The sequence below is a fragment of the Astyanax mexicanus genome, chromosome 20 (genome assembly GCF_023375975.1).
Source record: "Astyanax mexicanus isolate ESR-SI-001 chromosome 20, AstMex3_surface, whole genome shotgun sequence".
Taxonomy (NCBI): Eukaryota; Metazoa; Chordata; class Actinopteri; order Characiformes; family Acestrorhamphidae; genus Astyanax; species Astyanax mexicanus.
This window is the reverse complement of record NC_064427.1, coordinates 12,314,334-12,338,901: the sequence shown is the minus strand read 5'-3', so window position 1 is coordinate 12,338,901 and position 24,568 is coordinate 12,314,334. Positions and strand designations below refer to the sequence as shown.

Genomic DNA, 24,568 nt, shown 5'->3' with positions numbered 1-24,568 from the left:
AGGTGCCACTCTTCTGAAAGCTAGGGTTTATCCACTCACTCTTGATGAAGAGAAGGCTATGGCTACTTATGTTGAGGAGGCTCTTGCGCAGGGGTTTATCTGCACGTCTAAGTCGCCTGTAGGATCGGGTTTCTTTTTTGTTAAGAAGAAGGATGGTGGTCTGCGACCTTGCATTGATTATCGGGGTCTGAACGACATCACCAAGAAATTGGCTTATCCGCTTCCTCTTATCCCTAGTGCACTCGAACAACTTAGAGAGGCCAAATATTTCACCAAATTGGATTTACGCTGTGCATATAACCTCATTTGCATCCGTGATGGAGATGAATGGAAGACTGCCTTCACTACCACTAACGGGCACTACGAATACTTAGTCATGAGTTTTGGTCTTGCTAACGCCCCGGCAGTCTTCCAGTCATTCATGAACGATGTCTTCCGTGACATGATTAATAAGTATTTGGTCCTATTTATTGATGACATTTTGATCTACTCCCCAGACCTTGACTCTCACGTACAGCATGTCTGCTCTGTTCTCCAACGTCTCTTAGATCACCGTCTCTATGCTAAAGCCGAGAACTGTGAATTCCACCTCCAACGGGTCACATTTCTCGGCTATGTCATTAGTCCTCAGGGTGTCCTTATGGACGATACTAAAGTTTCTGCCGTGACCAATTGGCCTGTCCCCCAGTCAGTGAAAGATTTACGGCGTTTTTTGGGGTTCGTTAACTTTTACAGACGCTTTATCAGGAATTTTAGCAGTATTGCTGCCCCACTCACTGCGTTAACCAAGGGCGCCACCAAGGTACTCAGGTGGTCCCCTGCAGCTGATGCTGCTTTTGTGAAACTCAAGTCTGCTTTCGTCTCTGCTCCCACTCTCGCTCACCCTAAGCCTGATCTTCCGTTTGTGGTCGAGGTCGACGCATCTGACTCTGGAGTGGGGGCTGTCTTGTCTCAGTGTAGTGGTTCTCCTCCTAAACTTCACCCCATAGCCTTCTTTTCTAGAAAGATGACTCCTGCTGAACGCAACTGTGACATAGGGGATAGGGAGCTTCTGGCTGTCAAACTTGCTCTCGAGGAGTGGCGTCACTGGTTGGAAGGGTCCGCTCATCCGTTTACTGTTTATACTGACCATAAAAACCTTGAATATTTGCGCAACGCCAAACATCTCAACCCACGTCAAGCACATTGGTCTTTGTTTTTCTCGCGCTTTGATTTCTCTATTTCGTTTCGCGCCGGTAGCCGTAACACTAAGGCAGCGTATCCCAGTCCTCTGAGTGTGAGCGTATTCTACCACCCAATGTAAAGATCGCAGCTATTCGCTGGGAATTAGACGAGCTCATTCAGCAAGGTTCGGAACACTCACCTCCTCCTGAGGGTTGTCCACCTCAGAAAACGTTCGTTTCAGTGCAATTTCGTGACCGTCTCATTAGTTGGGCTCATTCGTCCCTTACCTCTGGCCACCCGGGTGTCACACGCACATTGCAGTTAATCTCAGCTCGTTACTGGTAGGAAACCATGCGAGCTGACGTACACGCTTTCATAGTCTCCTGCTCCGTCTGTGCTCAGTGCAAAACTCCTAAAACCCTTCCAGCCAGTAAGCTTGTTCCTCTTCCTGTACCTGAACGACCTTGGTCTCACATTGCAGTAGATTTTGTGATGGACTTACCTGAGTCTGAGGGTTACACCACTGTTCTCACAGTTGTAGACAGGTTTTCTAGGGGTGTCAAGTTTATTCCGTTCCCTGCATTACCCACAGCTTTACAAACTGCTCAGGCCATTTACACTCACATTTTTAGACACTATGGCATCCCTGAGGATATTCTTTCGGACCGAGGTCCTCAGTTTACTTCTAGAGTATGGAAGGCATTCTTTGAACATTTAGGGGTTCATGTTAGCCTTACCTCTGGTTTCCATCCCACTAGCAATGGGCAGTGTGAGCGTGTCAATCAGGAATTTGGTAAATTCCTTAGGCTGTACTGTCATAAACACCCTACTGACTGGTCCCAGTTTCTCATATGGGCTGAAATCGCACAAAACTCACTCACTAACTCTACTTCTGGTCTCACTCCATTCCAGTGCATTCTAGGGTAGCAACCTCCTTTAGCTCCGTGGACAGCCGTGTCTTCTGAGGTTCCGGCAGTTGACGACTGGATGAAACGGAGTGAGCAGGTGTGGGAGGAGACTCACCAGCAGGTTTCGGATGCGTTGCGCCAGTATAAGGAGAGGTCTGACAGCACCCCCCAGTACCAACCGGGGGATCGGGTCTGATTGTCTACACGGGACTTGAGGTTTGAGGGAGAGTGCAGGAAGCTGGTACCCAAGTACATTGGCCCGTTTAAGGTTATCTCGCAGGTGAACGAGGTCACCTATAAGATTGGGCTGCCAGCTCAATATCAGGTACATTATTCTTTCCATGTGTCTCTTCTTAAGCCTCTTGTTCCAGGTCCGCTCGCTGAGGGTACTCCTGAGGATGTTCCGCCCGCGGCAGTGGAGGGGGAGGCTTCATTCACGTATGCGGTGAGGGAGGTACTGGATTCTCACAGGCGCGGTGGTGTGCTCCAGTATCTGATCGACTGGGAGGGCTACGGCCCCGAGGAGCGTTGCTGGGTTGCTGCTGGGGATGTGCTGGACCCTGCTCTATTGACCGAGTCTCATGCTCGTCACCCGGGCAAGCCTGCTCCCAGACCCCGTGGGCGTCCCAAGCGCTCACTTTCCTCTTCGGTTTCGGTTCGTCGGGGTTCCCGGTCTCGCAGCCCCGCCTGTCCGGTACCTCTGTGGCGACTCCTGTTCCTCCCGCCGGTACTCCCTGCTCGTCGGGTGGGCGTCGTCATGGTCGTCCCCGTTCCTTGTCAACTCCCTTGGGGGAGGGTACTGTCACGTCTGGTGTTGTAGGCGCTCCCTGTCCTTCCACACTTAGCTCCAACGGAGGTTCTCAGTCTATCAACTACAACACCCAGAATGCACCACACACTGACATCACACACTCTGCCGATCATGTGACACCTCACCTGCCCCGGCCAGGAAGTCCTGAATACTGATTACCTGTACTATTTAAGGTCTGCTCAAACACACGCACACACGCCGCGTATTGCCTGGTTTCGCCCACATTACAAAGTGTTTATCTCTGTTATAGTTTTCTCGTGTATGACCTTGCTTTTGTTTTCTCAACTCTGATTTTTGCCTTGCCTACTCTGTGGATTATTGTGTATTACCTGGACTGCTTATCGTTTACGTTTTTTTGCATTACCTCTGATACTGCCTGCTTCGTGTATGAACTCTGAACTGTGTATTGTTTCTGATTGTGGATCTTCTCTGATACTGCCTGCCTCGTGTACGACCATTGGACTGCCTCACTATCCTTTTATGGTCTCTCCCTCCTAGTTTCTGCTGAACAGTCTTCACTACCTGCTGCTACTGTTTTGTTTTGTACCCTGTGGGTTTTTAATAAAATCCTTAACTGGTTCCGCGAGTGTCTGTATTCTGTACCCCATCATGACATAACATCCAGCTTCTAGCTAACTGATTAGCTAAATACATTTTCATTAATTATAGCCTACAGTAATCCTGCAAACCTAAATTAATAAAAACACAGTATTCATTTTAAATTTAAATAGTTATTGGCTGATCAGGTACATCAGGGCAAGTTTAACATATATAGTTTTATTTTCTCAAACCTTGATCTGTGTGTTTTGATTCAGAGATGAGTCTTTTTAACCAGCTATCAGAAATAATCTCATCACAGTTTACATGGTTAGCTTTGTTACCTTTCTTTTACATAAATCGCCGTATATCCACATATGTTTTAACATCAGCGCTGAAACCCCCCTACAAGAACTAAAAAAAAATCAAAAATCCTCCCTGAATAAAAATCCTGGGCTTGGATATACCATGAAATGAATGCCAAAATAAAATGACCATCCAGTAATCTGCAAGTTTGAATCCATATTTTCAGTCTAGAGCAAAAATAAATTCACCTGTTCTAATACTTTTGAAGGTGACAGTATATCACACCTCACAGTACTGAAATTGGATGGTGTGGTTAACAATAGGGTTCATGTAGCTAGGGCAAGCTATACTTTTTGCTATGCTAGTGTTAAATGGTAAATGCTTTACCATTCCAACCTTTTTTGGAAAATGTTGCAGTCCTGAAATAAATAAATCAAATTAAAAAAAATAAAATGACCCAGATAAATCATAAAATATATATTGGGTCCTTATGGTCTGCAATCAAATAAAAATCAAAAGAAATGTAAGCAACACTGTGCTTTTTAAATGCATTTTCCATACTGTCTCTTATTTGGGGATGTCATTGTTTCAGTATCAGTGAGCTGCTAACCTGTGCCCTGAGGAGATGCTGGGTTTGTAAGCGTTGATGGTGTGGTTGAGTTTGATGTTGAGTTTGAACCAGATGCTGTAGTGGCAGTCAGTTTTGTGACAGTGGCAGGTGCTGTAGTTGTACCTGGTGTTGCGGTTGCAGCAGTTGTTGTGGTTGCAGCAGTTGTTGTGTTTGTATCTGGTGTTGTGTTTGCAGCAGTTGTTGTGGTTGCAGCAGGTGTTGTGGTTGTATCTGGTGTTGTGGTTGCAGCAGTTGTTGTGGTTGCAGCAGTTGTTGTGGTTGCAGCAGTTGTTGTGGTTGTATCTGGTGTTGTGGTTGCAGCAGTTGTTGTGGTTGTATCTGGTGTTGTGGTAGCAGCAGTTGTTGTGGTTGCAGCAGTTGCTGTGGTTGCAGCAGTTGTTGTGATTGCAGCAGTTGCTGTGGTTGCAGCAGTTGTTGTGGTTGCAGCAGTTGTTGTGGTTGCAGCAGTTGTTGTGGTTGTATCTGGTGTTGTGGTTGCAGCAGTTGTTGTGGTTGCAGCAGTTGTTGTGGTTGTATCTGGTGTTGTGGTTGCAGCAGTTGCTGTGGTTGCAGCAGTTGTTGTGGTTGCAGCAGTTGTTGTGGTTGTATCTGGTGTTGTGGTTGCAGCAGTTGTTGTGGTTGTATCTGGTGTTGTGGTTGCTGCAGTTGTTGTTGCAGCAGTTGTTGTGGTTGTATCTGGTGTTGTGGTTGCTGCAGTTGTTGTTGCAGCAGTTGTTGTGGTTGTATCTTGTGTTGTTGTTGCAGCAGTTGTTGTGGTTGTATCTGGTGTTGTGGTTGCAGCAGTTGTTGGTGTGGTGGTTGGTTTTGATGTTAATTTAGGAATCTCATACCCATCTGAGAAGTTAACACAGGTTAAAAACATCAAGAACCTGTGTTATGGATGTTATAAGGTGTTGTGGATTTTAAAGGAATGTGTAAAATATCTAAAACAGCCCAGCATTGATGTCTTACCAATAGAGTAAACATGAAGAAACTCATTATGTGTGTACAGATCATATTCCGCTGCGTAAAAGTCCTTCTTGAGGAGCTGATAAACTGTGTCTTGGACTTTTCCCACATCACTGCTGGGAATAACGGTGAGATGGGCCACACCATCAAACCTACACAGATCAACAGAGAAATCAACACAGCTGCTCATAAAGATAATTATTATCATGTGCTTTGACATGAAATGTAAAGCTGATTATGAATTAAAATTCTAGAGTTCATAAGTAAGTTCACAAGCATCCTAAATTGTTTTAATTGAGATGTATATGACTAGAAAATTGTTTTTATCGTTAGATATACAGTTTGTTCATTTGGGGTGTTGAACAGAGAGGAACGTTACCGGTTGACTTTAGGGATGTCTCTTTTTTTGTCCTGTTATAATAAGAAGAGAATTGAGAGACTTGTTGAAGAGATCATATTTATATGGTGTGAAATAGAGGTCATTAAAAAACATTTACTTACAGTTTTTCGGTTTCGATATGATTGAGCAGAGCTGGAGAAAAGGCACATGTACAAAGAATTACTAAATAACTTTCTAAACCTCTGTACTTCTGTCCTGATCTTTAGATTGTCTGCTGGTCTTTTGTCCATTTCACAGGTATTATATCCATCAACAAATTACTTTAAACTATTACAGAACAGTTTTAAAAGCATGTGATGCAGATTACCTTGCTGCTGAAGACACAGTCACTTTGTGTATGTAAATGTTTGATGGAAGTGTCTGTCTCAGCTAGAAAATAAGGGAGAATGTTAAAAATATAAATTCACTCTGTTGTCAAAAAAAAATAACATTGTGTTTTGAATAGCTGTGGTTTACCCAGGTATGAACAATTTCCTTGGCTTCATAATTGTTGACATGTCCTTTGGAGTGGCGGATGAGAAGCAGTGCTTTAACTTCATACAGAGACCAGGCTAGCAGAGGAGGAGAGAAACTGTTGTTATTATGACTACAATTATTTAATGAACGCAACATTGTGTAGTAACTGTGCCTTTAAACAGCAGCTTTAGTATCATATTAATTGTAAACTGACTATAACAGGGCGAATGGCGTAAAATCCAATAATAATACTCTACCGCATGATTCACTTTTACTGCTTGTACAGTACCTGTGTACCAGGTGAAGGTGCTTACAAATTGTATTTATTGCAGTGGTGTAAAAGTGATTTACACTTGTACCAACTCTAGAGAAAACCCTACAGAAAAGGAATGCATTTTATTTGCATAATGATTGTGTCTCACTGTAGGTGGTACAATGCTCAGTGTTCTGAACAAATTACACAAATTATTAACTGATAAAACTCTAACATTTTAACATTTTCTATATCAGTGTGTCTTCTGAAAACTAGCACTAGCTAGCACTTATTGCAAAATTCATGTGTGAGTGCCTTTACCACACACAAGTGTGTCATCTGTCACAGCTGGGCAGGTGTATGTGTCCCAGGCTCGCTCATGCCACCTCAGCACATTCCCATCAGTGCAGGTGTGTGATGACTGGAGCTCTGGGCTACGTATTTCCCCCCAAACCCTGAATAAAGTTATGTCTCCCTGCAGGTTCGTCCCACTTTCCACCGTCAGCTTCCCTTCAACAAAATAATGCGCCACCCCTAGTGTCAGCGACCCCCCAGCCGCCAGTCTGCAGGCCATTCCTACAGGCTGTATATTCGCCACCACAGCATCTCTCCCACTGATCAACAGCTGGAGCTGCTTCAGTGAGCATGACCAGGTAATGCAGACTGAGTACCATTGTCCTACAGTCAGAGTGTCTGGTACTGTCCAGTTCATTCCAAACAGCCAGATGTGCAGTTTTCCACCACGCCCGCCCAGCCCCAGGTCCACTCTGCTCTGGTCCGGGTGCAGGTAGGTGAAGGCTGTCCAGGCAGAATTGTTGATGCTTCTCTGGATGTTAACACACACGCTAAACTCCTCCAGAGCGGGCAGTGAGTGGTCGGGTTTAAGTGCCCAGTACTGACATCCTGACCGCCGCAGGACAGCCTTCATACCCCACAGACTCCCAGCACCTACAGAATGATAATAAATAATCCAATGATGGTGAGCATGCTAATGACAACAACAACATGCAGACTACATGAACTCAAATACAGAAAGAAAAATGAAGGATAAAATAAAAAAATACTTCCAGGGCATTGCTAGGTAAACCTTGGCCACATATACATCATCTCCAACAGAAAATCAAAGAACACCCACCTAGCCATCAGCTTGAGGGAAAAAAGAACTGGACTCAGCAGACAAATGAGGTCCAGTTTCATTTATTGCACGTCTATTGTAGGTGGACGGGAGCCAGCACGGGCACTTTAACCAGTCTGCTGCTGTTATATGTGTTATGAAATATTCCTCCCAGAGCCATTATTAATTTAACATATTTGTTTTTGTGCCTCAGTAGCCTTTCTGATTGCTCCAACCAGACAGGATAGCCCCTGTCAAGCTCACACATTGCAGCCTCATATGTTGCCCTGTGACCAGTTAATATTCTTTCTCTGTTTGGGTATCTGGCCACTGGTCCAGAGGTGGAAAAAAGTACAAAGAAAATTGTAATTAAGTTAAAGTACCTTTACTTTGCTAAAATTCTACTCAAGTAAAAGTAAAAATACCCATCTAAAAATCTACTCAAGGAAAAGTAAAAAAGTAATCAATTTAAAATGTACTTTGAGTAAATGTTAAATAGTCACTTTTAATTTTTTTCAATGTAAAAAAGTAAAACAAATCATAAATTAATTTGTTTTTAATGAACTATTATTTCACATAATAATTTGGAACTTTTAGGCAGTATTTGTTCAGACCACCATAAAACATTTTGAGGAACAAGTGGCATAGGTTTCTATGATCCATTTTTTTACTTTACTGTTAAAAAGTTATGGTCATATAGGTGTCTATAAACTGTATTTTTATAGTTTTACAGTTCATTATTATTTTTTTAACTTTTTCTTTGCTTTAACTGATATTTACATGAAATCATAAAATCATAAAAACCGTTGGTCGGTGCATGCGCAGTGCCGTAAAGAAGCACATATCGATGGGTAGCATAACTTGACAGAACACCGGTTCCCCCAAGCCGTGCACACAGACCCCAGCCTGCACAGCTGATTCACACAGCGTCTCTCCCGTTAACCGCAATAAACATTGCTAGGAAAAGTTTAGCTGTGCTGCCAGGGAGAAGAAAACCACCAAGACTTTCAGAAAGGTAAACTGTCTTCAGTTTAGTTCAGCATTGTTTAATGTCTAAAAGGGATCTATGCAATCCATGATCATTAGCTAAGGTATTTAAGTTATATTCGCCTGTTAACATCACGCCGACCAACGCAATTCATACAGCTTTCATTTAATATACTATTAATTTAGGCGTTAATACATGTTAGTCGATTAATTAACATACAGGATAACAAACACCTTTGTCTCCATTAACCTTCACTGTTTTTCAGAAAACCCTGAAGGCTGAATTCTGTCAAAGAATTTGCTTATGTTGTACAATTTAAATTTTTTAATAAAGGTATTATTGTACTGGATATTTTACTAAATACAGTAGATTGTATAATCTGTGTAGCTGCATATGAACAGAGATTACTGGTCTTTATAAAGTAAATCCACAGCTAACCAGTGAATTTAGAATATACATATAACTCACCACCACATGCTTTCGCAGGTTTGATGTGAAAGTTTTGAAAACTGACAGCTCTGTCCGGGGGGCACATATTGTATTGACGTCATTGCCGCGCCAATTATTATTATTATTTTTTTATTCAGACATTTGTTATTTTTCCCAGCATTTTTTTTTACTCAGTAACGAGGAGTTTTCCAATGTATCGAAGTTAATTACTTGTGTCAAGTTGAACTTGAGTTAAAGTAAGATTACCTATTTTAAAAACTTAAAAAATGAATGAAAAAAATTACAAATTACTGCTCAATTACAGTAACGTGAGTAAATGTAATTCGTTACTTTCCACCTCTGGGTAGGTCCTTCTGTGCAACACTCAAACACATTTTCTAAACATACCAATCCGGACATAACAGATGTTTACACAGCAGCAGCAGGTAAATTGGACCCGATTACGATTTTCTTTGCAAATCGATTTTTAGTCTGTATTTTTAATGTGACCTAAATATGTGAATGAAAAATATATGCAAATAATAATGCTTAATGTGACCTATTTTTCTTCATGCTGCATTTATGATCAATGTCAATTTGGATTGACTTAGAAATCACGAATTCCAGTATGGCTGTTACATGTATTGCTGCATATCAGATATTTTAATGGATACCAGTGTCTCATACTAAAGTGTCCCAAAATCAGTGTGTTTTTTGACGTTCATACTGCCAGCAGTTCTCTTTACGCAGTTCGCATCCAATACATTGACTAGAAGAAACAACTGTTTACAACAGAGATCCTAGATCCTCACCCTGGATAATCACTCATAATCAACATTCTTCACTACATCTGTTAGTGTTTGTAATGTTTTGCAGCTTGTGTATGCAGCTGACATACTACTGCAATACACGTTTAGCTTAATAGCATGTAAGGCTTGTGAGTTTGCTTTTAATTTAATCTTATATGTACATCTCAGAGACTGTAAAAAAGATGGACACCGTGTCGCTGTTTCCATTCATCCAATGAAAATGAAGCCAAACTCTTCCTCCATGTTGGTGATCCTGAAACCTGAGTCTGCGCAGTAGAGACCAGAGGAGGGAGAAAGACTGTGGAGAGACAGCCTACTCATTAACATAAACCCACCCCTAAGGGTTTCCTCCACAGAGCTCACAGAGTCTATGGTCCCGCCCATACAGTCATTGGTCCCACTCCGGCTAGGTGTAACCCCGCTGTTAAATATGATGTAACGCTCTTATTATGATAGGGAATGTTATGTGTATATGGTTCAACAGCCAATCAATACACTTACAGTTGTGGTCAAAAGTTTACATACACTTGTAAAAAAACATAATGTTATGGCTGTCTTGAGTTTTCAATAAGTTCTACAACTCTTATTTTTCTGTGATAGAGTGATCGGAACACATACATGTTTGTCACAAAAAACAGTCATAAAATTTGGTTCTTTCATAAACTTATTATGGGTCTGCTGAAAATGTCACCAAATCTGCTGGGTCAAAAATATACATACAGCAACAGAATTTGTCAATTTTGGTGATGTAGCGAGTTGTGTCAATCAAATTAGCTTCATGTCATGGCCTCTTCACTTCTTGTAAGTGATTCTGATTGACTACAGCTGTTGACTTCTCATGAGCCCATTTAAATAGGGCTCATTTGACCCAGTGATTAGACTCAGCTACAAAAGCTACAATGGGAAAGTCAAAGGAACTCAGTGTGGATCTGAAAAAGCGAATTATTGACTTGAACAAGTCAGGGAAGTCACTTGGAGCCATTTCAAAGCAGCTACAGGTCCCAAGAGCAACTGTGCAGACAATTATACGCAAGTATAAAGTGCATGGAACAGTTGTGTCACTGCCACGATCAGGAAGAAAACGCAAGCTATCACATGCTGCCGAGAGGAGATTGGTCAGGATGGTCAAGAGTCAACCAAGAATCACCAAGAAGCAGGTCTGCAAGGATTTGGAAGCTGATGGAACACAGGTGTCAGTCTCCACAGTCAAGCGTGTTTTACATCGCCATGGACTGAGAGGCTGCCGTGCAAGAAAGAAGCCCTTGCTCCAGAAAAGGCACCTTAAGACTCGGCTGAAGTTCGCTGCTGATCACATGGACAAAGATAAAACCTTCTGGAGGAAAGTTCTCTGGTCAGACGAAACAAAAATTGAGCTGTTTGGCCACAACACCCAGCAATATGTTTGGAGGAGAAAAGGTGAGGCCTTTAATCCCAGGAACACCATGCCTACTGTCAAGCATGGTGGTGGTAGTATTATGCTCTGGGGATGTTTTGCTGCCAGTGGAACTGGTTCTTTGCAGAAAGTAAATGGGATAATGAAGAAGGAGGATTACCTCCAAATTCTGCAGGAAAACTTAAAACCATCAGCCCGAAGGTTGGGTCTTGGGCGCAGTTGGGTGTTCCAACAAGACAATGACCCAAAACACACATCAAAAGTGGTAAAGGAATGGCTAAACCAGGCTAGAATTAAGGTTTTAGAATGGCCTTCCCAAAGTCCTGACTTAAACCCCATTGAGAACATGTGGACAGTGCTAAAGAAACGGGTTCATGCAAGAAAACCATCACATTTAGCTGAACTGCACCAATTCTGTCAAGAAGAGTGGTCAAACATTCGACCTGAAGCTTGCCAGGAGCTTGTGGATGGCTACCAAAAGCGCCTAGTTGCCGTGAAAATGGCCAAGGGACATATAACCAAATACTAATGTTGCTGTATGTATATTTTTGACCCAGCAGATTTGGTGACATTTTCAGCAGACCCATAATAAATTTATGAAAGAACCAAATTTTATGACTGTTTTTTGTGACAAACATGTATGTGTTCCGATCACTCTATCACAGAAAAATAAGAGTTGTAGAACTTATTGAAAACTCAAGACAGCCATAACATTATGTTTTTTTACAAGTGTATGTAAACTTTTGACCACAACTGTATGTGATACAGCGTGTGACGTAATGACGCATTGTGTGCAGTCGAGTGGAACATGTTCAAGAGGACGACCATGCTCAAGTTCTACTCCGTGTTTATAATAAAGAAAAATAACTGAGAGACTCCGCTCTGCTTATTATTCGCCACGTAGGTTAAGTCTGAGCAAATAATTAGAACTCTTTTAACAGGTTATGGGCCCAGGGCTGAAGATTAGCGAGCTTGAGTAGTTAGTTAAGCACGACTTATTATGCAGGAAAGAAACATTTGGAGCTGAAGAAAAAGCTAGCGAGCTTCTGGTGAAGATGGCTAGCCGAGCCCTCAGTGATGGACTGATCGTGGCCATGGTACTAGGCGGGCTACCAGATTCGTTCAAGCCGCTAGCAGTGCATGTGACACAGAATGAGGACAATGTCACGTTTGCCGACTTCAAGAGAAGGCTGCGAGATTATGAAGAATCAAAGAAAATGAAAACGAAAGAACAGAGTTCAGACAATGTGATGAAGACGTATGCAAGACAGGGCAAAGGGCAAAGCAGACCAGAAAATGGAAGAAAAGATGATGATGCTGACATTACATGCTACAAGTGTCGAACAAAGGGGCACAGGGCGCAAAAATGCTAAAGGCGAGTCTAATGTGGCCATTGCAAGAATGCCACGCATGTAGAGTCCCTCTGCGAGAAGAAGCATGGGCCAGATAGCGCCAGGAAATTCATGGAGGAGCAAGATGGAGCCAACGATTACCTCTTCATGGCCAACTACGTCCAGCGAGAGAGACCACCGGGCAACGTGAAGAAGAAGGGTATCATGGTGGACTCGGGAGCGACTTCCCATATCGTCAGCAACATCAGCAAGTCCGAAAGCTTTGACCACTCGTTCCAGCTAAGCACCCATTCTGTGGAGTTAGTGGATGGAAGCAAGTGCAGTGGGATGGCACAACAGAGAGGAACCGCCTGGACAGCAGGGAGCAGCAACGCAGAGCGCAGCTCCGGGATGCGCACTACATGCCTACATACCCACACGACATCTTCTTGGTGTCGAGAGCAGTCAACAGGGGTACGACAATGATCTTCGAGAATGGGGACAGTCGCATACTCACCAACGACGGTCGCAGGTTTGACATATATGAGAATGATAACTTGTATTACTTACCTACTGTTGAGAATGATGTTGACCAATTGAAAGTATGTCATGATGTCCAGACATCAGATATTGGGTCATTGTAATTTTGAGGATGTGAAAAATTTACAAGGTGTGGTGAAGGGCATGGAGATTAAGGGAGGTTCATCTGGGTTGAATATGTCATGTGAGGTGTGCACACAAGGAAAATTCACACAGACATGAAATAGGGAACCAGATAGGAAAGCAAAAAGGGCCCTAGAGCTAGTACACACTGATTTAGCAGGCCTCATGCGCCGATATGTACAATCTTTTACAGATGATTATTCAGGCACTATGTTTGTGTACTTTCTCAGGTCCAAAAGTGACACAGTCAAGGCAACAGAGAAATTCTTGGCAGATGTAGCCCCCTATGGACAAGTCAAGTGTATCCGTTCAGATAGCAGCACTGAATTTACAGGTCATGAATTCCAGACACTGTTATTCAAAAACAGGATCAGGCACGAGATGTCTGCACCTTACTCGCCCCACCAAAACGGCACTGCAGAAAGAGGTTGGAGAACACCCTATGAAATGAGCAGATGCCTATTGATTGAAAGCGGGTTACCTGATAACATTTGGAACTACGCTGTTCAGACCTCAGCATATGTGAGGAATAGGTGCTATAATAAGCGCACAAAGAAGACAGCATACGAGCTGTTCACAGGAAATGTACCCAATCTATCCAAATTGCAGAAATTTTTATCTGTGTGTTTTGCTTACGAGCAAGAGAAAGGCAAAATGGAATCGCAATGTGATCAAGGGGTTTTCATAGGCTACGACAAAAACAGCCTGGCGTACTTAGTGTACTACCCAGACACAAAGAAGGTCCAAAAGCATAGGCTGGTGAAATTTACAACAAAGACGACAAACGAGAAAGGTACACAAACAGCTCAGTCTCAAACAGGTTATGGGGACATACATATCATCGTTGACAACACTGATGAGAGGGTTGATGAGAAATGCACAATGTCAGAGTGTTCAAACCGATGGTGCTGGTTCTTCGCCTGAAAAGACTGAACGTATCCAACAAGGTGAAGTCACCAGAAAAAACCCACCAAGAGCCAAAAGGAGACCGAATCACCTGCAGGACAATGACACAGGTGACACAGAGGACAATCTAAACACTTGCATAGACTTTTGTTACAGGGCAGTGTGCGACATGCCTCATACTTACCAGGACGCCATTGCATCAACCAAAGCAAAGCAGTGGAAAGCTGCCATGAGAGAGGAGATGCAATCTCTCGAGGACAACGAAGCCTTCAACTTGACCCAGTTGCCACCGGGCAAACAGACAGTGGGGGGTAGATGGGTTTATGCCCTGAAAACAGAAATTGATGGGTCTGACAAATACAAGGCAATGAATGTATGTAGCAAAAGGCTACAGTCAAAAATCAGGTACAGATTACAGCGAAACATTCTCACCCACAGCTGATATGACAAGTGTGAGGGTTGTGATGCAAAAAGCTGCCCAGGATAACTTAGTCTTACACCAGATGGATGTTAAGACAGCTTAATTGCATGCTCCAATTGATTATGAAATTTACATGAAGCAACCTGAGGGTTTTGAGAAGAAATCAGACGAGGGTGGGAAGCTAGTATGCAAGCTTCAGAAATCAATTTATGGGTTAAAACAATCGGGGAGAAATTGAAATGCGATGCTGCACACATGCTTGGTTGAGAATGATTTTGTCCAAAATCTTGCTGACATATGTGTTTACACACGGGAAAGAAACAATGATAAAGTGATCCTATTCATTTGGGTTGATGATCTCATCATTGCTGCCAGCAATGAGAATGTGATGAAAAAGGTGAAGCGGATGTTCACTGAAAGGTTCAAAATGAAAGACATGGGAAATCGGAAACATTTCCTAGGGATCGATTTTGAACAAACAGATGGTGTAATAACAATGTCACAAGGAAAATTTGTGAACAAGGTTCTAGACAGATTTAGCATGCAGGACTGCAAGCCTAGGGAAACACCATGTGAACCTAAACTAGAATACATAGAAAGTGCAGAGAAAATGCAAGAACCAAGAAAATACAGGGAAGCCATAGGAAGCTTAATTTACTTGTCCACATTTACGAGGCCAGACATTAGTTTTGTGATCAGTAAACTCTCTCAGCACTGTTGAGCACTGGAACACAGTCAAACACGTGTTCAGATACCTCAAAGGTACAATGGAAAAGAGATTGTACTTCAGGAGAAATGAAACTGAAAAACTAGGCCTAAGAGTCTATAGTGATGCTGATTGGGCATCAGATTTGGCCGACAGACGAAGTACATCAGGGTATTGTGCCAGTTTAAGTGAGAGTAGCTCTTTGATGTGATATCCTGGAAAACAAGAAGACAACCAACAGTGGCTTTATCAACATGTGAAGCAGAATACATGGCCTTACAGGAAGGCATTTACCTAGAGCAACTGCTTAGTGGTATTGACAATTATCAGTATGCACAGACAAAGGTGTACGAAGACAATCAAGGTGCCATAGCATTGGCTAAGAACCCTGTAAACAGACAGAGGTGTAAGCATATTGACATGAAGTACCACTTCACAAGGGAAAATGTAAATAAAGGTTTATTTTGGAGTATTGTCCTACTGAGCAAATGATTGCTGATGTTTTGACCAAGCCAGCTACTAAACAAAAATTGAGAAGCTTTGTAAGACACATGTTTGGTAATTGAATGTAATGAGTTATATTTTCTGGTTTAATGAATTGTTATTTTGTTTTCTATGTGATGCAATGGAATAAGAGCGAGTGGGGGTGTTACATATGATGTAACGCTCTTATTATGATAGGGAATATTAGGTGTATATGGTTCAACAGCCAATCAATACACTTATGTGATACAGCGTGTGACGTAATGATGCATTGTGTGCAGTTGAGTGGAGCATGTTCAAGAGGACGACCATGCTCAAGTTCTATTGAGAGACTGAGAGACTCCACTCCGCTTATTATTCGCCACGTAGGTTAAGTCTGAGCAAATAATTAGAACACTTTTAACACCAGCCCTTTTACAATAACCACACCTTTTTGAATAGAGCTGAATAACGTTTTAAAAAACGAATTCTGTGGGGATATAAAAAATTGACAATATAAGCAGAGGTTACTCTAGCTGCTGCATTTAAGTAATGGAGCTAGAATTACAGTATATTGGAAAAAAAAATTGTCTGTTTTGCTATTGAAACCTATGGGGATGGGTGGGGTTACACAGCTTTCTGCAACCGAACAGCAGGGGGCGCCCGACCTGTGGTGGCTTCACTTTTGAGAGACGAAGCTCTGTCCAGCTATACACAGTCTATTATACATCTAATATGTAAAAACTCATTTGTTTTAAAAGTAACAGTAACAGAAAAATACAAGCTTGATTTTGTCATCTGCAGCATGTATCTAATAAAAACACCCCAAAAATCAGTCTTTACCTGCTGATGATGTACCTGTTGAGGATGTCATGAGCAAAGTGAGGAGGATGACCCACAGTTGGATTGTCCTCATGGCTTTTTTCCAGCACTGATGCTAAAAGGAGGAAATGGATATACCTGTGAGATCTATTTATTTTCTCTTAAAGCATTCTTAAAAACATTTTCAGAGCTAATACACACACACACACACACACACACATACACACAATGTAAATGGTCTGTTGGCTGTGATAAATGATTCTGGTCAGGAGAACAGTATGGAGATTAAGATTTATAGCCAGTTTATAGGTACAACCTCGTAAAGCAGAAGAGTAAATATAATAAATATAATATAGCACACAGAGGCCGGGACTAACATCCATATTCTCAAGACTCTTTCTGCTTCACACGCAGTCAAGAACATTTTAATTAAAGTGACCTTAACCTGGACATTCGGCGCCACAGAAAAATACAAGCCAATATAAATTCAAGTTGCAGATCTAAATGTCAACTGTGCTATTTAGAGTCTACCAATAACAATGCTCTATATGTAAAGATCCTGTGGCTGCCCCATCAGATTAATTTAACAGCATTCAATTCACAGAGTTCCTAAATTAGCTTCTAGAGATACGAACAGACTTTTATTTAGCAGCATATTATTGTATATTTTGAATAAAGCATGTACACACTAGATAAGCTAAGTTTTAGAATAACAATGAATGAATCAGTTTTTAAATATTTCAGAGGAGCATTTTGTGAATCTTCTGTAGGCAAGTATTTAAAAAGTGCTCATTAATGTTGCAATTTATGACAATGGAAAAGCAGCTTTTCTTTCTAACATTATACATATGCATATTACATTATATTCTTTCTAACAATAACATTATTGTTCAACAAATTATAGTACAAACAGTAAAATCATAATTTCAACCTGAAATCTCCAGAAATCTGTCTACCACATATGGGAATGAGAGTCTGTACTTTTCAATCCTCAGCAGCCAATTCATTCAGCATTAACAGTCTCTATAATAAACCAATAAACAAGCAGAACGGGAATAAAACAGCTTATTGTTTATTACATCAGTTTATTTTTCTATTTGCAGCTCAGAACATTCCCACACACATATTCATTTTGAAAACAAGGTGTCTGGTAGGTCCCAGGACATTTTTTCTGTCTATGACAGGCTGGTTACATGAGCAAGTGCAGAGCTGCAAAAGATGCTGATACAAGAGCTCCTGCGAACATGGAGATATCACAACAGCTAACTCAGTCTTCATCTGCTTATTCATGCATTTTTAAACCAACAGGTACATTTCTGGCGTGTTTCTATCTTTTCTGGCAGCAGAAAATAAAGCTGCGTCACTGAGCCAGTTAAACCCCGACAACAGTCAACAGTCAGCTGCGCAACCATGACTGGATCACTAATCACCATGAGCACTGCACACCCCAAGCAAAATACCACACAACATCACTTCTTTACCACAGCAAAAAACACCACACCCGAGGCCAACAATCAGCCATAAAATAAAATATACTATAAAAAAATATAAATGTGCACAGTAACTATAAGTTATTCTTAGTTATATTTATTTCTGACATTTGGAAGGATTTATATTTATGTTCAGTACATGGACCTAATAATTGTAGCATAATACAGCAGATATAGGCATTCTGCTGTTTGAGAATTTGACAGATGCTCAATCTCTCACTCAATCAAAAAAAGAAAAGAGAAAAGCACTTTGACTGAACATACATTTATTTTATTTCTAAAATTTACTTTTATATTTTTTATATTTAAAAAACATAAAAGCACATTGTCACTGCGCTCTGGCATCTGGCACTGCCCGTCAACTATTCAAAACTAAAAAAAAAGCATTCCTTACTTATTAACAGGGCCCATTATTAAAACATATTAATTCATTAATTAAAATCTCAACCAGCGCTCTAAAACTACGCACATACGGCAGGGCGGAGTGCAGTGCAGTGCACGGCATTGTGTGCAGCATTGCCTCTGTTTTGTAAAAAAAGTGTTTTAATAAAGAAGTCAGATCAAATGTAGTTCAAACAGCAAAGCAATGGTATAAAACACACTATAATCACTGTATGTATGTACGTATGTATGTACGTACGTATGTACGGAGGCACCTTGGCTTAGTGGTTTGCACGTTTGCCTCCCAGCACTGGGGTCTTGGGTTCAAGTCCCTATCTAAATTGATCTGATAAATTGGATATTTTAAATTGATCTGGTAAATTGGATATTCTAAACTGATCTGGTAAATTAAAAACTCTAAATTAGTCTGGTGCTCTAAATTGACCTGGTGTCTATGTGTGTGGTATGTATGTAAGTTTGTATGTGTAAATGTATGTATGTATGTATGATGCTGTAATGCCCGATGCAGACCTCCAGGTGGATGGTGGTTTCCGGTTGAGAGTACGCTGTGCACTACTGGCTGCTGCTTCTCACCGGTGTGTGGATTCATTTTATATTTTATAAATTCGTTACTACGTTACTTCGTTACTAATTACTACGTAATTTTTATTGTCTTTTTAAAATTCTTTTTACATATATATTTTATTTATCTATATTAAATGTCAGTTTAAAGTTTGTATTGTCTTTATTTTATTGTTTTTTTTAATATTTTGTTCCTTACTATTTCTAATTTCTTATTAAACATTTTAAATGCCTTTTAAACTGTAAATGCTAGGAGGCATTGTAAATGAGGGTCACCCTCCAGTGAAAATAAAGGTTGATTGATTGATGAATTGATATTTAGTGTTGCAAACCCAGTTTTTACATCACCAATAAGAAGAAATAAAGAATAAAATAACATTACTCTTCCCTGCTGGTGTATCTTCACAGTGTGACGGGTAGTCAGTATCTTCTGCTGAGATGCACAAAAGGCAGTGCTTTTAAGATACCAACACGCAAAAGTCAGAGTGCACCTCACTCGTATAGAAAATGACGCCCAGCACATTGATTGGTTTATTTCCTGTTACGCCCAAAATAATAAAGAGAATTAGTATTTGCCTTTTGAGCATTTCGAGCTGCACAAGGCTATTTTTTGAGCCCTTAAGATACCAAAGACACAGGACACGGCCTAAATCCAGCGGCGCAAAGTGCAATTAACTAGTGCGCTATAGATCCCTTAAATAGGGCCTTATCTTGTACATAGTCAGTGGCATAAATTTTGTTACATATGTAATTTTGGGACACTAATTAAGAATTAAGAATTAATTAATTAATTAAGAATATTGAGCCAGATACGACCTTTAGCTAATTATTCATTGTGAGGTGCTGTTTATACAAAAATATAAGTTTTGTGACATATAAACACTGCAAATATTCATTACACTCTGAGAAATTCCAACAAATGACAACAAATAAATAAACTGAACTCAAGTTAGTTACATTACTTAGTCAACAGATCCATACTTTTCACACACCATTCACCTACTGAGGAAACAACATTTTTTTGTTTAATAAACAGATTTCATGTGCTCAAAATGTGCTTTCATATATGATTTTTGTATATTTTAAGACTGTAAGAAGATACTGTTTTACATATGTTATATTTAATCTTACCTTGCTTATTTCTCATCTTGACCAATTTAATTCTTGCAGCTCTGTATGTGTATTTACCCCGTCAGGGTATCTACCAGTTTACACTCAGAGCAGTTCCATATGTTCATATTAACCTCAGTGTTTAAAAAAATAACATTTTTCTATATTTACACAATTTCAACTTTTTTACTCTACACACACACATTTACAAACATCTTATTATTCTCCAAAAGAGAACTCACCTCTCTCAGCACTGACCTGTGCTACTTCTCTCTCTCTCTCTCCGGCTGTGGTGTGTTTTCTGATAATCTATACCTGCTTTAGATGATGGTGCTAGAGGACACTGCAAGACAGTGAGTGACCACACCCTCCTGCTGGACCCTCAGTTACATATTAAACTCATCCATGTTTACATTTAGATTTACATCCACAGTGCTGTGCCTTCGTTTTTTATCCAGAGAATCCCACAGTGCAGCATAAAAGGACCCATAAAATACAACACTAAAGCTGTGTCTCAAACTGAGCCTTTTCACTACATGTTCACTACAGTTTCATACACAGCTTAAAGGTTTTTTAGGTTAAAAGCTTTCATACCAGTATGGTCTATATTTTGTGATGTCAAAAATTTCATTGTGTTCATATATAGCGCAAATTTAGGCCACACCCTCCCCATGGGGGAAACAACTTGCCTTCTTCGGTTCACTAGTATTGCAGATTTCTCAAAAATGTTTTGCATGGATAATAAAATAAACGTTTTTTATGTACTGCTACATAATTCCTAACTCAAAGTGGGGGAAAAAAAATAAGATTTTTCCTACAGACCCAAGACCTTTATAGTATCCTGACAGCATCCACAATTTTGTGGTCAGTAGATAATGAGTTCTAAAATCTAGTACACACTAATTTTAAACCACTGTTGAGCTAGATTAAATCCCTCTCTGCAGAGACAGACCACTCTATACGCTCACTGCGAAGGGCCCCGCAAAGGCTCCTGTCCAGGGCTGGACTGGGACAAAAAATTGCCTAATGTATCGTCAACATATTAAATAGTTTAGTGTCTATTGTTAACTCCACAATTTTTGTCTGCTACATTTTTGTGTATTTCAATTGATTTTTTATCCTTTTTATCAAAATCACCTCTAATATGCATTTCTCTGATACAACAGTTCAATTCAAATTTTTCAGGTTAAAGGTGCTTCCTTCTTTAAACAGCTATAACATGTTTTTGTATCAGGCTACAAACAGGGCATTCTGTATTGCCTTACCATTATCAACTTCATAATAAAAATTGAACTTTAGTATAATCATGTTTTTTTGGGGGATGAATGTTTAATGGGGCTCGAGCTCTTTTATTAAATGCTTGAAACCAGGGTTCTCTCCTGCTCTCATAATGAGAGGATCTTTTTGGATCTTGGTGAAACAAACAAACAGTGAGCCTGATTGTGGCGCTTTATTAAAAACAAAAACAACAGCATTACTTTAACTACAAATATTTCTTTTCTAATTACTGAATGCAGTTTAGTGTTTGAGTTCTTTTTAAAGAAATATCAGCTTTAGAGAGAGAGAGAGAGACAGTCAAAGAGAGAGACAGAGAGCGAGCGAGCGAGAAAGAGAGAGACAGTACGAGCACCGGACCCTGCGTGCACTCTCAGGTCACCCATGTGCTCAGAGCTAAACCATGCATAGAAAGGGTGTGGCCTCTTTTTTCCTATATTCTGATTGGTTCGGTCCCCTCTAAATTGCGGGCCGGTCTCTCAGAAAAAAAAGGAAGAAAAAATCAGCATCTGCCCCCGAGGACTGTCGGCCCACCGGGCATTTGCCCAGTACGCCAGATTACCAGTCCAGCCCTGCTCCCGTCTCCCCCTTTTGTAAAGTTAGGGAGAGTTAATGTCCCATATCAAGCAGTATATAAAGCGATTGTTCATTGTTAGTAAATAAAAGTCTAAAACCATGTATAGCCACGGAGTTGTACACTGAACACTGAACAGTGAACACTGAACACATACTCATAGTTTATACTGTCCAATATTAGTTTAAAATTGCCCAAATAGTGAAGCAGTTACAGGTGCCTGCAGGAGCATCACTAGAATCAACACTGACTGTCAATCAGTTTCACCTGCTGTTGTGCAAATGGAACAGACAACAGGTAGAAATGAAAGGCAATTAGCAAGACAACCCCTATAAAGGAGTGGTTCTGCAGGTGGTGACCACAGACCTTTTCTCTGTTCTCATCCTTTCTGGCTGATGTTTTGGTTACTTTTGCATTTTGTCAGTTCTCTCACCATAGAGGTAGCATGAGGCGGAGTCTACAACCCACAGAAGTTCCTCAGTTCATCTCATCTAGGATGGCACATCAATGCGAATTGTGGCAAGGTTTGCTGTGTCTGTCAGCACAGAGTCCAGAGAACAGAGCAGATACCAGGAGACAGGCCAGTACACCAGGAGACATGGAGGAGGATATAGGAAGGCACCAACCCAGCAGCAGGCCCGCTACCTAAACGTTTGTGCAAGAAGGAACAGGAGGAGCAGTGCAAGAACCCTGCAAAATGACTTCTAGCAGCCCACTTATATCCATGCTTCTGCTCAAACTTTCAGAAACAGACCCAGTGGTATAAGGGCCTAATGTCCACAAGTGAGGCTTGTGCTTACAGCTCAACACCATGCAGGGCGATTGGCATTTGCCAGAGAACACTAAGATTGGCAGATTTGCCATTGCTCTTTATAAATGAGAGCAGGTTCACACTGAGCTCATGTGACAGATGTCACAGAGTCTGGAGACGCTGTGGAGAACGTTCTGCTGCTGCAACATCGTCCGGTTTGGCAGTGGGTCAGTAATGTCTGGGGAGGCTCGCCAGAGGTACCCTGACAAGGGTTAGGTACCGAGATGATCCCCAGACCCACTGTGAGACCATATGCTGGAGCAGTGGGCCCTGGGTTCCTCCTGATGCAGGACAATGCTAGGCCTCATGTGGCTGAAGTGTGTCAGCAGTTTCTGCATGATAAAGGCACTGATGCTGTGGACTGGCCTGAACATTCTCCAGACCTGAATCCAATCCAGCACATCTGGGACATCATGTCTTGCTCCATCCACCAACACCACACTGCACCACAGACTGTCCAGGAGTTAACTGATGCTTTAATCCAGGTCTGAGAGGAGATTCCTCAGGAGAACATCAGGAGCAGCTCAGGTGTTGAGGCCGTGGCTTGAGGCTAATGATGAGCGAACAGAAATGTGGTGCAAGATTTGCCGTGCCCATCCACAGCTAGCAGACAAAACAGGTGCGTTTTATAAAGGGTCGAAGAATTTCAATCATCCGTTATTTAACAAACACGAAAAGAGCAAGGAACATGCCACTGTGGCGCAAGCCATTGCTAATAAACAAGCTAGCCGAGAAGACATAGCAAGTCGTCCACTTAGCAGATGGCCAGACAAGCTTACTGATCAACAAAGGCAAGCCCTTTTTAACGTTTTTCCATAAAGCAAAACACACCCGTCCCATGTCATCATTTGCGGAGGATATTCCGTTGCTGAAGCGGCTAGGAGTTAATGTTGGGACTGCTTATCATTCACGTGAAGGGGGCACAAGGAGCTACGAGCAAAGTTGCAGGCTGCTCAGTTTTGGGGACTGCTTTTTGATGGGTCCGAAGACATCACAAAAACTGAGCAGGAGATTGTGTACATTGTGTCAGTATCCACCAATGGAGAGTTTTCGTCAGACTTTCTCGGATTGGTAGAATTGGGTGCCGACCGCACCGCACAGGCAATAACAGACGGGCTGGTAAAACTTTTTCAGGACGCATGCTTGGACGACTGGAGAACAAAGTTGGTCGCTGTGTGCACAGATGGCGCAGCTGTTAACGTCGGGGTGTACAACGGCGTTGTGCCAAAACTAAAGGGACTAGTTGCGATTGGAGACAATCTTGTGCACATTCTGTGCACTGCACACACGCTGGAGAATTGCGCAAAATCAGCTGACCGCAAGGTTCCGTACTGCAAAACCTTCAATCAGTCTGTGGTCAGGCTGCTGCAGTTTTATTTACAGAAAGGTGGTGCGAAAAAAACAGCTGCATTGCAGAAGCTATGTGAAGAAAATGGGATCTCCTTTGTGAAATTGGGAAAGTTTCATAATATTAGGTGGTCTGCATGGCGGCACGAAGTACTGTTAAAAATATCAAGACTATAGCCAGCCATTAAAATGCAATTGGCTACAAGTGATAACCCTGACTTGCAGCATATCTGCACAGAGCGTTTGCAATGCTTTCTATGGTTGACATTGGCAACATTTTGAAGACCACATCAATCAGATTTCAGAAAGAAAAGCTGACCATAGGGGAATGTAAGGAAGAACTCATGGTGGCCATTGGGCAATTCAAACTTATGCTGGATGCTGGACACCATAGTGCACAGACTGTTTCTAAAGCTGAGGCTGACATAGACAAGACAGACTTACTCAGTGCATTAATTGAAGAGTTTGAAACTAGATATGACTCCCTTAAGTCATGTGATCACTTCTTAGTATTTGACCCTTCAACCTGGCCTCAGGAAA

General features: G+C 41.4%; 1 long non-coding RNA gene across 2 annotated transcripts; it reads left to right on the top strand.

The window, feature by feature from the left end:
* The first annotated feature begins 4,599 nt into the window (after positions 1-4,599).
* LOC125784921 (uncharacterized) lies at positions 4,600-4,997 on the top strand. 2 transcript variants are annotated; one of them, XR_007427543.1, is made up of 3 exons: positions 4,600-4,678; positions 4,787-4,876; positions 4,913-4,997. It is a non-coding gene; the product is annotated as an uncharacterized LOC125784921 (long non-coding RNA). The 2 variants fall into 2 exon arrangements; XR_007427544.1 differs by having other exon boundaries at positions 4,769-4,876.
* The last annotated feature ends 19,571 nt before the right edge of the window (positions 4,998-24,568 follow it).